We start from the raw sequence: 17,443 nt of genomic DNA on the forward strand, positions 1-17,443 counted from the left end.
CAGCTTTACATGTGACACTGTGTTTATATGGTATTATTGCTGTTTAAATCATTAACAAAATAAATCCATTAATATTTTTGTTTTACATGCATGAAGACTTTTTGTTAATTTTAAGTATAATGTGTAAGACAGCTCCCTGTATAGAACATCAAGTCAATAATAGTAATACTAAGTATCATTATTATTATTATTATTATTATTATTATTATTATGACTTAATTAAGGACACAGAGAAAGGTCCATAGTGTGCTTATAAAAAAATAGACAAAAATAAAACAGATACAATCAATACTACTTTTTATGAGTATATTTAGCATATCCTAATATGTATTTAACACACTGATGTCACCTAGCCCTAGCTGATAATGGAGGAGGCCACCTCAGCATGTAACCACTGAAATATAATCTGCAGATAAATCATACAACCACACATGAGATTTACTGACAAATGGAAGAAAGAATGCAACAAGTCAGCTACAGGTTAGAGGTGAATTGTGACAAACAAAAGGAAACACACTGTGATTGAAACATCTCTCAGGTTACTTGTATCCAGCAGCAGGCCAATTGTTTTCTTCCTCCTTCTCATCATGCCGGAGCTCCGGTCCACTTATGGCCCCCAGACTCCCTCTGACATGTGGTCACTGCCTCAGGACGTAACCATAGCGACTGACCCCCTCAGGCTGGAGGAATGGTTTTTACTCTGCGGTGCTGGAGCGGGGGGCTCAGCTCCGGTCAGATGGGAGAGAGCTGTGATACAATCAGCTTCATTAACATCCTGTATGGCCCTCCAGGGTTATGGAGATGACCTGGCCGGCCGAAGAATGAAGTCAATCCAGTTGATTTGTTCCTTCACTCACAAGAGGCATCACCAACAGTTAAACCATCCACATAAACACTGACATATAAACCTGTTATCTCCATTTACTCATGAACTCTGTTCCATTATTTAAAGGGATATTTTGCTGATTTTCACCTAACTTTGTATCAAAACAATTTGGGTATAATATGTAGATGAATTGCAGCGAAACTCTGCCAAATTGTGTTAATTACACTATAGACCTTTATCTGCGTCATTAATAAAATAATTATTGTCATAATAATAATAACAATAATAATAATAATAATAATAATAATAATAATAATAATAATAATAATAATAATAATTATTATTATTATTATTATTATTATTATTACTATTATTATTATTATTATTATTGACTTGATAATACAATACAATGAGCTGAAATGGGCATCATACTGTTTCGGGGGCCGACCAAGCTGAGATCAAATGGTAAAACTAAGCAGTGGTGATCAAATATGAACCAATTTTTTGTCATGAGTTTATATTTCTCGCTTCAAATATTTTCAGAAACATGTTCTAGCTTATGGTTTATCTGTAACACGAGATCCGGTGCCGCCATTGTTTCCCATGGACCATTTCACATTAAGTCGCCCACCAGCCTGCACGTAGAATTCTGGTACTTGTAGGTTTTCTACCTCTTAAGCAAAAGTGTCCTTTTTCTCTTTTTTCTCTGCCCATGTAGCACCAGTTTCAAAGGTAGTTGTGTGTTTCTCCTGCATAGACTTCCTAGTTTCATGTGAGGGCCTTGTGTGAAATACTTCTTTAACTTCCAGCAGCTAATTCAAACACCTAGAATTAAAAATTAAACAGAAAATATGATTTTTGCTCGCATTATGATGCATTAAACTTGAAACCTCACTGTCTCATACTTGGCACTGCTTATATAACGTCACTCTGGGCTTGTTGGGCTAGGTGAAGAGAAGCTAAGAGTCCATTAAGCAAAGCCATCTATAATTTACCTCACTCTTGCTTACTGGGTCACTTCAATGAGGCTTTTTTGAGCTGCTGCAGCAGGACACTGTTGTGCTCTTTAGAGAGAAAAGAGCTGCTGGTGATTAAACCGTTTAAAATAGAACACGCATCAGATGCAACAAGTTTTCATTTTAAAAGAAAATTCGTATTTAAAGCATTTTGTGGCAGCCATCATGCGTGTGTTGGGCACAAAAATCCTCTTTACACAGACACTGATCAGACATGGCTCAGTGAAGAAGGTCATGAAAGCAATATTTAACATTTTTTCTGTGGATTTCCAGTCCAACATGAAGTCTGAATGGACCCTGACTGTCTCCCCAGCCGTACTGTATCTAATGCTGTTTGGCAGATAGTTCAGTGTATCACTCATGCCCTATTTGGCTTGTGTCTGCCTGTTGTCCTGCATGCATCTCGGAGCGTGTGTGCATTTGTTGTCCATGGGCAACTGTTCAGTAAATAGGGCAATTAAGTGTGAAAAGCAGAAAGGAGCTAGCATGTTCCTATCTCTTTGGTGGGGGAGATAATTTATGCTAATAACATCTCTACCGCTCAAGCTGCCCAAAAATGATAGCAGACCCTTTTGGCTTCAGAAGAATCTTTTCATCCTCTTGGAGGAAAAAAAAAAGTGGTTTCTCAACACCTTGCAAATAAGACAGCTGTGTGGCAGTGAATGAATCTCTCTCCCCTCTCTCTCTGCCTTTCATCTCCAGATGATAATCTTTTCTCCTTCACTGTCTTGTATGGTGCATGTTTGTTCTTCATTTAGCCTGTGGAATACTTGAAACCTAGTTTCCCCTCCGTCTCCCCCCTGCTCTCTCTTATAGCCTCACACCCTGCACACAATCTATCATCATTTTTCCTTCAAGAGCCGTCATAGGAAGTAGCTGCATGCGTGAATGTATTACTGTAAATAGTATCCTATGCATGAGTGATGCTTCCTAATAACACTTAAGGAGAAACTCGAGCTCAGTATGCTGTTCATGTGGCATAAATTCCTCTATCATACTGAGGGGCACAGAGGCATTTGGTGGCTGTGGGGAGCAGGGGCCATGATGGCAGTTCAATAAATAACCTCAGTGAAAGTGGGAGCAATAAACCATATGAGATCTCTACCAGCTACCCACTATCATGCTCAGCGAGGAGCTCTCATGTCAGCCACTAAGAACAAATGTGTCAGCTTCCAAGGCCGAGATAATTTCTTTTGTGCACCGGCAAAAAGAAAGCCGGATCAGAATGTGGGTTACAGTTTCAAACATTGGGTCTTAAAGGAGTAGTTTAAAATTTTGGGAAACGTGCTTATTTGCATTCTTTGAGAGTTAGATGACAAGGTCGGTGTCACTCAGAGGTTGTGTTGACTGATTTTTTTAATAACAATAATGGAAATACCTAAAGGTTGTCCATCATTCTGACAGGTTATAGCAGCAAGGAATCTATGGTAACTTTAAGTTGGTCAGACTCCCGTCCAGTTGTTGGTGTGTAGTTATTAATTAGCTATTCTCGAATGGCTGTCTTTGCTCAGATCTAGGGATTGACAGATTATCTTGGACGATTATCAGAGCTGATATTTGGCATTATGCCGATTATCTGTATCAGCGTTTTATTTTAATGATCGGCGAACAAATTAATTAATGAAAAAGAGTGCATATTACACTCAACCAACACCAGGAAAGGCAGTCTGTAATACATACAAAGAAAGTAAAAGTATGGTAGGAACCTTAATTTTGTAAAACCTTGGGGAGCTATTTTTATTTATTCATTTTTAATTTAAATTTTCAGTTTTTATAAAAATAAGTCACTGTGAACTTTCTGTGTATCATGTTGAACATTTCAGTTTTTATTAAATATTTACTAAAGGCATTTAAACAGAGTTTTGTGTTGAGTTTGGAGTTTTATATTCCAAATTCTGAATATTGACAGAAGTATTTTTATTGCTATTTTAAGTGCATATCGGTTATCGGTCTCATTAAGCACTAACAATCAGTATCAGTATCGGCCCTAAAAACACAATATCGGTCGACCCCTACTCTGATCTCAAATACATGATCTCATCTAGCTTGCTTTAGCTAAAGAGGTTACCTCATATTTGTTTGCATATTCAGGTTATATTGTCCAGCTATATACCAATGCAAAATGTAAAGGCACCTCAGTGTTTGAAGATTCTTTAAAACGTCCAGTAACTGTGATATCGTTGATAAACAAGGTGAAAAAAGAAGGTCTGGTTAATTCAGCATCTGTCTGGTTAGCACAAGCTAACACAGCAGCAGAGGCTAACAGCCGTCACAGAGACGTTAAACAGTTCTAGCAAACTCACGCCGACACTGTAAAGGCTTGACTTAGCAAATCTGTTAATAACTGTAAGGTAACGTAAGCCGTGTGTTGCTGAAAGTTAGTCCTGTCTTTGTGAGACTCTCACAAACTGACCCTGGCACAGAGCTCACATTTGCTGCAACAGTCTCATGGTAAACAGAGTGAGAGCGTGACAAAGACGGGACAAGCAAATCAATATGCTCTGCGCAGCTTTACAATGGAATTAGATTTTACCCATTAATGTGAGAAGTCATTTTCAGGAACACCTCCTCCGCCAAAGCCTTGAACATTCACTGTTGATTAACAGTTGATGTTATTGAAGCTCCAGAGCCCAAAACATAGAAAAAGAGGGATTGATGTGATGGAGGATAAATGGCTTGCTTGCAATACTGAGAACATAAATCAGCCAGCGGAAGCTAAAATTTAGATGTAGGGTAAAATCTGATTATGACACATTTTTTTTACAACTCTGTCTGTCAAAATAAAGGACGACAAGAAAGTTTTACACAACCTCTGGTATCACTTCCATGTGGTCGTGGTTAATATGTGGCTACTATCAGCAGAGACTTAGCTTAGCTTGGCACAAAGACTTAAAATTGGGGGAAAAAGCAGCCTTATTCTTTTGAAAAGAAACAAAATATGACTAACTTTCATGACTAACTCATCCAGTAGATGTTGGAGCAACATGTTTGTGTACACCTGATGAACATAAGTCCAATATTTACTTTCTTTTTAGCTTTGTTTTTGGTCCCTACCAATTAGAGAAATATGATAATATAATTCTATGACTTGAATAATGCATAATAGTGCATTTCAAAAAATGTCAAACTTTTTCTTTAACTTGGAATAAGTTTGCTTCTTCATGGTTTTATAGTCTCCCAAATGTTATTTTCTATTGCAAAAAGAAGCCATACTGATTTCATTCACAGCAAAATTTGTTAAGTAGAAGCAGTTCACTCTGTTCTTAGTAATACACTTTAATTTTCTAAAGCTGTAATTAAACCTTTACTATAATAGTCATCATTGCACCTTGCTCTGATTTATCGAGAAATAATTGTTCAGATAATCTTAGTTTAAATTAATTGGGTTAATTAATCACCACTGTGTCGTCGCCCTCCCTCCCTCAAATAAAGGCATTGTAAGTCTTTTCACATTATGTTCCATCACGAAGGTCAGAGCAGTGGGTAATAGACTGTCATTTCCAATTTGTACTTCCACGCAAAGGAAGAGCAAATGCATTAGTGAGATGGTATCAGCCCGTTTAAAATTAGACAACAAATGGACAGATTTGCATGCATGTAGCATGGATGGAGCAGCGCAGCAGAGAGATAACTCAGTGTTTGGTGCAGCAACAAAGCTTGAAAACAATTACACACGGGTTACTAATTTTCTTTTTGAGGATTCAATACACCTGTTTGCAGCCAAGAGGGCAAACAAAGAGTCTGGTCCCTGGCACAACAGGACAGTGTGGTTTTATGAAAGAAATAAAAGAAATCTGCAACCAAACACATTTTTTCCACCAGGCTACATTGAAACAGGCATTTTCCTCTTATGTGTTTTTCCTACTAGTGCATGTCAGGGAGAGAGGTGAGATCAATTTCCACAGGATTAGGCTGCCTGGGGAAAATGATTGCTTTTTCTAATACTTAGTAACAATTTTTCAATTTCCTGTGGTCTTTGTTACTCTCAACATTTTTGCAAATGAGCAAAACAGAGGCAAGCGGCGTTGCTGCTCCGCGAACTTCACCTTGGGACCAAGCATCATTTGCATATATATTGAGAGCATACGTTTTTGGTTTATAATAGTCACCATTCTGAGGTGGGGGCGGGGAACTGGGGGCGGCTGGCAGGCATTCTGTCACCTGTTATGAGGCCCTTGTCCATGAACATCCCTGGGAGACGAAAGCAGGCGATAATTACAGTGCTGGGACTAAACTGGTGTTGCTCTCTCCCTTCACACATTGTTTTAAATCTGAGGAGAAAAAGTAAAACAAAGACGGCTGCGGGGCAAGTCTTTGTTTCCAAGCTCCCAGAGATTTCCAGGAGGCTACCATATTCAGAGAAAATGAAATTAATCTATTGGCACAGCACTGATCCTGTGGTGATTACAGTTTGAGCCTGACACTAATAAATCCACACGTTCCACTCTTTGCACTTTCACAGTGTGTAGGAGCTAACTACATTCAGGCAGAATCAGAGGAGATGCACTGCAGATGGTCACATGACAAATGGCTTTATTGCCCCGTTATGGAGATTTGAATCATAATTGAGTGTCTCTACAGTGATGTGTGCACTTGGTATGACTCACAGTGAGTCTTTTGCCAGAGGACAGATGAGCTCTGTTGCTTCTTCTTCAATCTGCCGCCGCGTATTTAGATTTCACCTCAAATCTTTTTAAACCAGCCACAGTATTTTCAATCTCTTTGAATGTTTGTGCAAGATTTACGTCTAGATAAAATTACCGGGAGAAAACTGTTTAAACACGGAGCGGTAAATCTCACTCGAGGGAAACCAAATTCATTGTGAAATTTATCCGCTTTATTGTTTCAACAATCACTTTTATTGGGTATCTAAAGTTAAATAAAGAGTAATGTGAGCATGCACATTTGCACACTGATGCATGTGCACCACGCATCACTGCTTTTGTGTGTGCTGAGCGCTTTTCAAAGGGCATGCTTTTGTGCAGGCACAGATGATGCAGCTGGCAGAAGCATGACTATTGCTGGAAGCACGTCCACGTTGGCACACTTACAGAAAGCTCCTGGCTCCTGGGTCACACTTTATATAGGCTACATAAAGGCTGCCTGCCCGTCTGCTGTCTGGCCCATCGATAACGGCTGGGATGCGCAGACTGTTGAATCTCTCCGTTTTCTTAAGTCTGCAGCTGAAATTATTAGTTTATTGATTGATTATCAGGCAGAAAAATAATCTGTAATTATTCTGATGATCAATTCATTGTTTGAGGCTGTTTTTCAAGCAAGAAGTCAGTGTTTACAGCATCTGAATTGTGAAGATTTGTTGCTTTTCATAATTTTATGTAAGATAAAACTGACTATGGTAAGATTTTGGACTACTGAAAAAAAAGACATTTCAAGGCCCCTATTTGGGCAACAGGCTGTCAGTATCAATATTTGTCAGAATAATCCATGATGAAAATAATAGTTAGTTGCAGCTAGAGATGTCAGTTGTGGTTAATTTTGCATTCAACAGGCCAACACTCATTAATGGGTGACTAACCTATTCATTAAAAAAAAAAAAACATGAAATACAAAATGGCCTTTAGCTTCAAGTCCAGCGCTGATTCAGTGAGCTGTTAATGTTTTGTGTTGTAAGTGTCTTGACTTTTACTTTATTTTCTCTTTATTTTCACTTTGCTTCATTTTCTCTGGCTGTCTGTCTGCTTTGCTGAGTGCTAAACGGTTAAAGACAACCAGCTATCATTTGAAATACAAACGATGAAAAAAGAACTTGTCAAGAAAGTCTTTGGCAATAAAAGGTTTCCCATTAACTTAATTTAACATATAATCATTAACATCTATAAAAATGCCCACTGCCCAACATCCTGTCTCCATTGGTTCCTCAGCCGCTCTGGGAAGCATGCCTCCTTGGTCAAGTGGGAGTCAGCGTTAGCTAGCTAAAGTTCATTCGGCTATCAGCTGATAATGTCATCCCTGTAGCACAAGGCATTGCTGTGGAAATATTGCACACAACCCGCTGGTCTTCCCTGAGGTTGCCCTGGTTAGTAAGTGGCTTCATTTTGAGCCCAAAAACATTTTCAGCATTCTGTTACCACCACAAGCAGTGCTGACTCTGGTAACGGGTATAACAAAGCCAACAATAATAACACCATCAACAATGTTAAAAGGGTTTTAAAGCTAAAAACTGATATTTGATGGTGGGAAAAATATTTCCACAGCAATGCTCTTCAGTCGGGATGATGTGTGAGCAGTAATGAATGAGCGATCTCCGCTAGCTAGGGGCTCTGGTTTGTTTGTATTTCTTTTAGCCAATCACAATCAGATGCAGCAACGGTGCCTTTGCAAGAAAGTGTAGGGGTGGGGGGCACTTGTTCTGTTGTAACATTTGCACACAAGAAGTCAAGCGCTGTCATTAGGATAATATTAATAATAATAATGATAATGATAACAATAATAACTTTATGTATATAGCACCTTTAAAAAATGATGTTTACACAGTTTTTTGAGTTTGTTTAAAAGACAAAGGTCTAGAAAAGGTAAGAACAAAATGCAAACATAAAGGTCAACAAGAATAAAGCAAATAAAAGGAAAAAGAGTGAGAAAACAGGCAGATCTCAAAGGGCAGTTATAGTACTAAATCAATATTTTTCTTTTTGAAGCAACTGACTATATTTAAGCTCAAAATTTGCAGCTGTATATGGCTCTTTCAAAACATTTTCACAGTGATATCGCAGAGGCTTGTGCATGCTGCTGCCAGGATACAAAGATGTTGCAAAGAGTTGAAATATTAAAGACAGACTTGTGTTCGTTTGTATCAGCATGCTGTGTAACATTAGTTATGTTAAGGAGGTCTGGTCTATATCCAGTTTACAATGTGTATGGATTTATCACTTTCTGCCCTCCATCCGAATTTTGTGCATTATGATGCATTATGATAGCCACAAGGTATTGCATAATCCAGATCTTGGTCAAAACTTTCCATTTTTAGCGTGTAGGTTGTTAGCTCTGATGTTGCTGGGATTTTTAACACTCAGATAGCAGAAGGGAGGGAGAATGCCAGCCTTAAAAGTCGGCCAGTGGCAGTCTTATAGCCACAGTCTATATCCGGTGAGGCAGACTAGTTGCAGCCCCTCTTAAGCCATTATCAGTTCTTTCTCATGTGCTGTTAGTATAATTCCTCCTCTGCTGCTGATCTTCTGTGAGACGTGATTGTTAAAGATAGCTGATAGTGTCACACTAAATGTTAGAAGATGGAGTCTATAAGTCAGAAAAGAATAAAACATATTCTACAAGATAAAATCATCAGGCACCATTTGCATACTTCAAAATTCAGTTGAGTTGCAATATTTTGTCACTCTGAGCTCCTCAATACTCATCCCAATGTTCAAAGTTAAACACTGTAATTTTTAACAGGATCAATCATGTTTCCTGTGTAATGATAGCTCCATTTATTCTGTAATTGCCTGATAAATTAACCAGCACAGACACCTGTCAAAACAGCAGACAATCTCTGTGAATCCACCTCCCAACAGGCTCATCTTGGTGGGCTAAGTTGGTAATGACAACTCCCCAAGTCTGTCCCCTCAGGCTGAAGGATGAGAGCACCATAGAGTTCTCTTTTCCCATCCGTCCCTATTAGGATAATGCATCAAATAGACATTTTAATTTGAAGTTCATTTTCTCCTCAAGGCTCTGTAAATGTCTGCAAGCATGCATGTTGGTAGAGATAACCTTTCTTTGCAGCATGTGATCTTTTTATTTATGTGTCCTAATGAAATGTTCACTAATCATTTACCACAGTTTGGCATTGTGGAGGAGTGTTGATATTCCTGTCGCTCTTTTGAATCCAGGTGGCTTCCAAAAACAAAAACAGAAATCCTGATGTTTCATTCACAGAGCCCCTCCTCCAGCTTGACTAAACCGCAGATGACTCATTGATTTCCACAAACAAACCAAATTGCCAGGAGTGGTACACTCCAGTGTGACTCCGAGAAAACCTCATCACTCAGCAGTTATATTGTTGTGCACCCGCCGACCTCCTTTTTTCAACCCCAGCTAGTGTGACGATAACGTGCGTGAAATGAGCGCCGAGGCCTGCCAGCGGTGCCTGAGCCCTCGCAGGGCCCGACACCTGCCTCTGCTCAGCTGTTCCTGCCACGCTTGACCGCATGTGGCTAATAAACAGACCTGTCCTTATCACTGGAACTCCATTAACGGGGGTCGCAGTCACCTGAATCCCTCGCTGAGGCGACAGCAAATTACAAGGCAAATGTAATGGGTTTTGCTATATTGCCACACACTGAGATAGTGAATTACACCAAAGGCCTGATGTTATTACATGTCCCCAGGACGCTGGCTCTGTGTTTTATGATGACTACAGTGAAAACCAGGTCAGTGCTCAAATTGTCATGGTCTTCGCCTCCATTGCTCCAGTTCTATCTATCATGTCCATTCAAAGAGGGAACAAAGGCATGCAGCAGGTTACACACTTCACATGTCGGCCACTTCAGATGAGTGTCTCACAGAGACATGAAACTGCTCTCTTCATTATTATCTGTATGGGACAACAATTTGTTGAAAGAGATACAAAAGCAAAGTGATTCATGTGGGATCCAGGGACCTTAAGGTGCTCTCGAATATGAGAAAACCTGATGACAGGACCAGAAAGAAACAGTGTTTATGGGGCTACCAGAGGCTCAGTTGGTAGAGCTGCAATCCCATGTATAGAGGTCCTTGCTGCAGCAGCCGCAGGTTCGATACCAGTCCTCACTCTTTGCTGCATGTCATTTCCTCTCTCTCCCCTTTTCACGTTTGTACTGTCCTATCACAATAAAGGTAAAAGTCTAAAAAAAATCTTTAAAAAAAAGAAAAAGATGTTTAGCTAATCAGGCTTGATTGTTGTCAAAAAAAACAACCCAGTCAGTGATTTTAAACCAATACATTTTATTTGTCAAATTCAGCAAATATCCCCTCACAGTCCGCTGTATGTACTGCATGTGCACTGAAAAAAAAATCAGATGTTCAACACACCCATGTTTCTGTAAATGTTAAACCAAACAAACAAAGTGGTTTAATAATACAATTAGCCAACATGTTCGTGCACGGGGAAAGGCAGTGGGGGCAAGTGGGACGGTAATCGCTGAATCACTGACTCTGCCTTGAAGGCTTGGTCACTCTAGCATCAAAACAGAACAAAATTTAATTGTGAAATCATTTTGTTTCAGTGAAAGCACTCATTTTGTAAACTTTTACATATAATATCTCACAACTCTTTTAGCCATTTTGCCTTCAATGGGGTGGTTCTCACTATTGTATATAATATCTTGTACATAGGGTTGCCCCCTAAAAGTTGAAGATTTGAATTATCAGTCAGAGACTCCTTAGTCCACTGAGAATCTTCAACCTGCAAACTTGTTTTTGTAGTTGTTGGGTACTTCTGGGGATGTTCTTGTCCCCAGATTTTGCTGCAGAGTCTTTTCTGCAAAAGATGTCAATTGTTAGCGTGGTTAACACGCATTAACTAAGAGGGCTAACTTGGCTCGATTAGTAGCGGGGAAATCGACACAGCATAGTATTGTCGTATTTTTGTGTGGCAATATCGTATCATTACAAAGACACCATATATTGGTTATTCTCTCATATAAATGATTGATATTACAAATACAAATTCAAATTCTTGTTTAGATAAGGACAATCTAATGTTGTTTATTTAATGTTTATTTTTTATGATTTTTAATTATATTCATTAAAAAACACTATCTCATATGTAGGTGCCAGCTTTCTATTAAAATCAGTTACCAAATCACAAACACATTAGAGCTGGCCATATGGTACATTGTATATGAAGTAAAAAAAAGCATTAAACTTTTATCCATTGCTTCTTTGATGCATCTTTCCTGTTTGCTGGAGCCAGCAGTTATTAAATGCAGCCTCTCTATGCTCGACAGGAGGAAGGGCAGCATGTAACGGTAACAGTCAAAGACAAGGGGTTTGTTTTTGATTATTGAACCCTGTATCTTTTCTCTGGCCATACATCTTCCTCTGCCAGGCCTCCCAGGGGCTTTAAGCCATCCAACACTGCAGGCCAGCTCTTGAGAAGGAGGCAGGGACAATGGTACCTGCAGGTCCCTATCCAGGCTCAGGAGATACCGCTGGGGCCTCATTGACAAATTGTCCTTGTCTGGCCGCATGAGAGAGTGGGGACTGCGGTAATTGCATATTTCCCTCTAATTGCATTTGTCACATGTGGGGTCCGCTGCTGCGGAGCCAGGTCTGAGGCCCATCTCAGTGATGTGTTAAACCAAACAGCTGAACTCTCACCTGCACCGCAAGAAGGGGATGTGCAGGAAGAGGCCTGCAAAGAGGGCAATAAATTATGCAGTGGCACAAAACATCAGCAGAACAGCAGTGGAGCCGGGCACACAGGCTACTGGCCAGACGGAGACATGCTGCAGGTCCATTAAAGCCTTGGACGTGGCCACGAAGGACTCGACTTGACTTAAGGACAATGAAGGGCTTCTACCTGCATGAAGCCCATAATGCAGTTATACATTTTTTTAAAAAGTCCCCAGAAATTCAGCGTAACATTTTCTTACTTGTATTGTAACACAACTATTTTCAGCTTTTAATATGATTGTCAGATAGGTACCCTAATAGAAAATAAATAAATAATAGAAGATAAAACCTTTATATTGCCTATTGCCAAAATTTCTCAAAATGCAATTGTTCTGAAAAATATTGTAGAGGAAAAGGCTTTCTCATCTGAAAATAATAAGATACATTCAATGTTTTTTTCAGCAAGAGTTGCAACTCCTTTTACCCGCAACCAGGGGCTCTGTAGGTTGCTCTGTTGGTTTGTCAGTCGATTGGTCAGTTTGTTGGTTGGAAAAAATGTCGTGTGTGTTTGTGTTTGTGAAGGTGTGTGTTTGATGCAACTTGGTAAAGGGGGTTTAACCTCACAACCAGGGTCCAGCAACCTGGGGCAGGCATGCCACCATTAGCATGCTGTAGCTTGACTCATGGCAATAAGTATGCAAAAGAGTTTTTTTTGGGGGGGGGGGTTATGTTTAAGGGCAGAGTTTCATTTATTCGTGGCAGCCCAGTGTGATAACATCTATCAGCATTGTTGGAATATATATATATAGCCTACCATCCGGTTATCTATTATACACGTACTCTGTGCACAGACAGAGCTGCAGAACATTAGGGGACAATAAAAGTGAAACTTAACCGTTTATTCTGTTGGGTCTAAAAGTTTGCTTTCATTCCTTTTGCAGCAGCTGCTCCTCTCTTCCATCGATTGGGTCTGATCAGCTTTGATCTGATCGACAGATCAATTATCCACCCCGTGACTCAAACTCCACCAATTGCTGCAGAGGAAAAGAAAGTCATGAGGAGCTCCGCCAAGGCTGTGTTCACGGACCCGCAAAAAGAATCGGATTTAGAGAGGGAACACACAATCATACAAAGGTACGGACACACACACGCACACACACAAAAACAAAGTTTGCAAATTTAGCATTGCACTTATTGAGAGCAAGGATGCAAATGACATGCCACAGTTTGCGGTCATAGCAAGATACTGTGATTTGACTTTATAACTTCCTTCAAATCAATACCTCAAACATGAAAAGGTGAGGACATAGCCAAAGTTTTTATGGGGCATTTTTAGAAGGACAATATATTGACATTATATTTATATAACACACTGATTTACAAGAAAATTTATATATGGCACCTCATATCAAAAAGATTGATGCACAAACACAACCAACCTCATAGAGACACACACACAAACACACATATACACACACACACACCATTTTGCCACGTTCCCTCATAACTCATGGGCCAGTTGTCATAGAGAAGCATACTTGTACAGATGACAAGTGTTTGTTAGGTGGTGTAAATGGTAAATAGACCTGCACTTATATAGTGCTTTTCTTGTCTTTCGACCACTCATCGCGCTCTTACACCACTTATCACATTCACCTATTTATACAGTGGTGGCCGAGGCTACTGTAAGGTGCCAGTAAATCATTCACACACACTCACACACTGATGTTGTGAGCCATCGGGAGCAATTTGGGGTTCAGTATCTTGCCCAAGAATGCTTTATGCAGACTGGCGGAGCAAGGGATCAAACCACCAATCTTTGGATTAGTGGATTTAACTTTACCTCCTGAGCCACAGCCGCCCCCAGTGTGTCTGAAACCTAGAATTTATAAATAAAAGGTGTGGCTACTGTGACGTCACCCACTGGTTTGTGGACTGCAGTTTTGAAGCCTAGAGTTTGGCATTTTGGCCATCGTCGTCTTAGTTTTTTGGAGCCAGAAGTGACCATATTTGGATCAGAGGCTATGGAAGAGTGAGGGAATAATCTGACTGGAGCCACTATTGGCAGTCTGCCTGTCACTCAAGTGGCCGCACCCTTTAATATGCATAACTTTGGGCCTTAATAGAAGTTAAATAGACATTTGTCATGAGTGTTGAACTGTTTATAGTTGTCATGAGTGTTAAAATAAGCTATAGAGACCAAAACATTTTTTGTACCAAGCTGTGAACATGTTTGTTTCTGCTGCGAAGTTGGGCATTTTAACATGTGGGTCTATGGGGATTGGCTCACTTTTGGAGCCAGCCTCAAATGGCCATTAGAGGAACTGCAGTTATTGGTACTTCCGCACTGGCCTTATCTTTCAGCCTCGGAGGTTGCCACTTGTAACTATTGCAAATTTGCGCTTGTTTGTAATGTCAGAAAATATTGAAATATGCACATGATAATTTCTCAGTTATTCGTGTGACGAGGAGTGATATTATATTGATTCTTTGGATAGCTATACAATATTTGCTCATATCAGGCGCTTGGACGGAAATGGTGAAAAAGATGTGCCATTGGAATTTCTAAATAAAGGCAAATCTTGTATTGATATTTGAATTTGGAACGATAATATTGGATTGGGCATCATCAACCTTGAGACCTGGAGCAACGTCACTTTCTTTGTACTGCTTTCAGGTGCCTTTCACAATATTTACAATTTGAACCCTGAGCAAAATGATGTTGTTTCTTTCAAAAACATGGGGAAAAGGCAAAGAGCAACTTGGTGAAAAATGTTCCCCAAATTGCAAGAAATTAGTATATTTAGAAAGTTATTTGTAAAAAGCTAGGAAAAACATCTGTGAAGAAAAGAAAAAAGCCTCAGGAATATTTATGTCATAATAACATATTTAAAATCATGTTATAGAATTTCTGGCATTTTTTCAGTAGTTTTATCAGGTTATTTTCTTGTATGTTTGTTTTTTACTTTCTTTTTTATCTTTTTTTTTTAATAATTCTTGATCGTAATTTCCTAGTACTTTTTACCAATTTCTTGTGAACTTTTGGGTCATTTCTTCTTTCATTGCTCATCACCTTCTTTCCATGTTTTTTAGAGAAATCAAGCTAATTTGCTCAAGCTTTAAAGGGTTAAATAGATAATCAGTACGGAATGTATCGTTACAAACTCAAAGGTGCCATCTTAAAATATCTTGTATTGTCCAATCAGCAGTCCAAATCTCAACGATGTTCAGTAATTAAATATTGAACAGGGAAAAGCAGCTATTTAAGAGCACATTTAAGATGCTGAAACCAATGAATGTTTGGTATTTTTAGCTTGAAAAAAGGTTCCAGATTAACGTTCTGTCCATCAACTACTCGTTTCATTTCTATTTTCAGGGCTGTTTACATGTTTCAGCCCTGTTTTCTGTGCTTCAGCAAAGTTTTATGTTGTGGGTTGAGGGGTGGGGGCAATAATAACGAGCAGCTCTCATCTTGGCTTCTGGTGCCTCGTGATATGCGGCCAGGCTGCTGCATTATACAGAGGGGTTGTACAACTACATTTTAATCCACTCGTGTTTCTGGCCTGATAAAAGGATTCTCTCCATCTCTTTCTGTTTAATTCACACTATCATCAATCAAATGTGTCCCTGCTCCCCCAACCCCACCCTCCCCTCCTTCTGGGTTTTGGGGGTCTGCAGCAGATAGGTTGGGGGTCCCCCGAGGGGGTTAGGGACATGACGGACTGGTCACAGATGCCACAGAAATTAAAATGCAAGAGTCTGTGCAAGGTGTTACATTTCTCAGACATGCTCATTTGCAGTAATATCTGAGCAACATAAAGAGGCTTATCTGTGATTCCACATACGACTCTCACAAGATTATCTGAATATGATTAAAAAAACACGCTATTTGGGAGCGCTGTCTCCATAGTGTGGCTACAAGTGTGGAAGATTCCCTGTGTGGTAGATGCACGTTTTTGTCCCCCACTATTGTCTGCACATGACAGTCGCCACAGGCTACTTAGTAATGAATATGTGCCTGTAGCATGTGTGCTGCGTGGAGCCTGTGAATAGAGTAAATATGCACATCTCTGCACAACAGGTCAGCTTCTGAACACAGACAGAAGAGAATATGATCAACCGCAGAATGAGCTCCTGAAACTACAAAGGAATTATGTATAAACAACTGCTCAGTCTGTGACTAAAGTGTCACGCAATGATGTCTGATATCCCAGCAAACCCTTTTTGTCTAAATAAGGCTACAGTTCTGTGTTCTTCATTGTCTTTCATGGATAAACCTCTGATGGTAGCTCTCTTTATGTGACACATGAATGTACACTCCTCTGACAGGTAATACAGGCTGTGACAAAAATAGCATGTTTGTAAAAAGCTTATGTTGAACTGTTTCATGACATTTTTATACATGTAATTTTTTCTAGCAGATTTGTGAATGTAACATGTAACTTAGTGTAACAGCTAATTTTGTTTGTAATAAAAGCTAAGCAATAATAATTAAAATGTTTATTTATATAAAACTTATATAAGCAGAAATTACAACATTTTTTTTTTTAAATGACTTCTGGCAGAAATATGTTGTGTGTTTTTTTTTTTAAAGACTGCTGATTTTGTTCTACAGTTTTGGTGCCCCGATAGTATAAGTTGGATTTCCTTTGGTTTTACACCTTTCTTAACACAGTTTCTCTCTAACCTCTTCAGACTATATGCAGGTTAAAAAGGACACAAATATATTCAGATATATGGTAATAGGCCAGATTATGAAGTGGTTTAAAGGTAATGGGTCAAATATTTGAATTAATTCTTTAATAAATAGGTAGGCAATGTAAAGACATCAGAGCAGGAGTAAAATCTCTTTTCTTGGTTTGTTGGTTGTCTAGCTGTTGCAGTCCGCACAGTTTGGAGTCTGTGAATTGTTGCCATTACAGTTATCTAAATGTGAGGAAATTAAAGCGTGTATGAAAGAGTTTGTGTCTTTGAAGCTCGGGAATAAATAGATTTGGTCAATATTGCTTAGATGATGAAAAAAAAAACAGCTTCATTAATATGCAGTCCAATATTAAGGTTGGCATTAAACAACAGACAGAGAGCTGGAAATAATATCAAATGAGGACTATAATCTTGTACATAGATTGACAGCCAATGATAAGAATTTGGGATTGATCGGAAATTAAATTGAAGAGCAAATAACCATCCAGTTTTTAATTTCATTCAACAATGTTGTGGTGGTTGTGGTGGCAGAAGTAGTCTGGTGTTAGTTATCAAAATGTGTATC

General features: G+C 39.2%; 1 long non-coding RNA gene across 1 annotated transcript in view; it reads left to right on the forward strand.

The window, feature by feature from the left end:
- Positions 1–16,591, forward strand: part of LOC148188677 (uncharacterized) — a 37,457-nt gene extending 20,866 nt beyond the window's left edge. Inside the window, exons 3-4 of the long non-coding RNA XR_015777332.1 lie at positions 13,116–13,308; positions 16,256–16,591. This is a non-coding gene — a long non-coding RNA (uncharacterized LOC148188677). The remainder of the gene's footprint in view (positions 1–13,115; positions 13,309–16,255) is intronic.
- The last annotated feature ends 852 nt before the right edge of the window (positions 16,592–17,443 follow it).

Source organism: Plectropomus leopardus, chromosome 9 (genome assembly GCF_026936395.1).
Source record: "Plectropomus leopardus strain MGB_pleo_1.0 chromosome 9, ASM2693639v1, whole genome shotgun sequence".
Lineage (NCBI taxonomy): Eukaryota > Metazoa > Chordata > Actinopteri > Perciformes > Serranidae > Plectropomus > Plectropomus leopardus.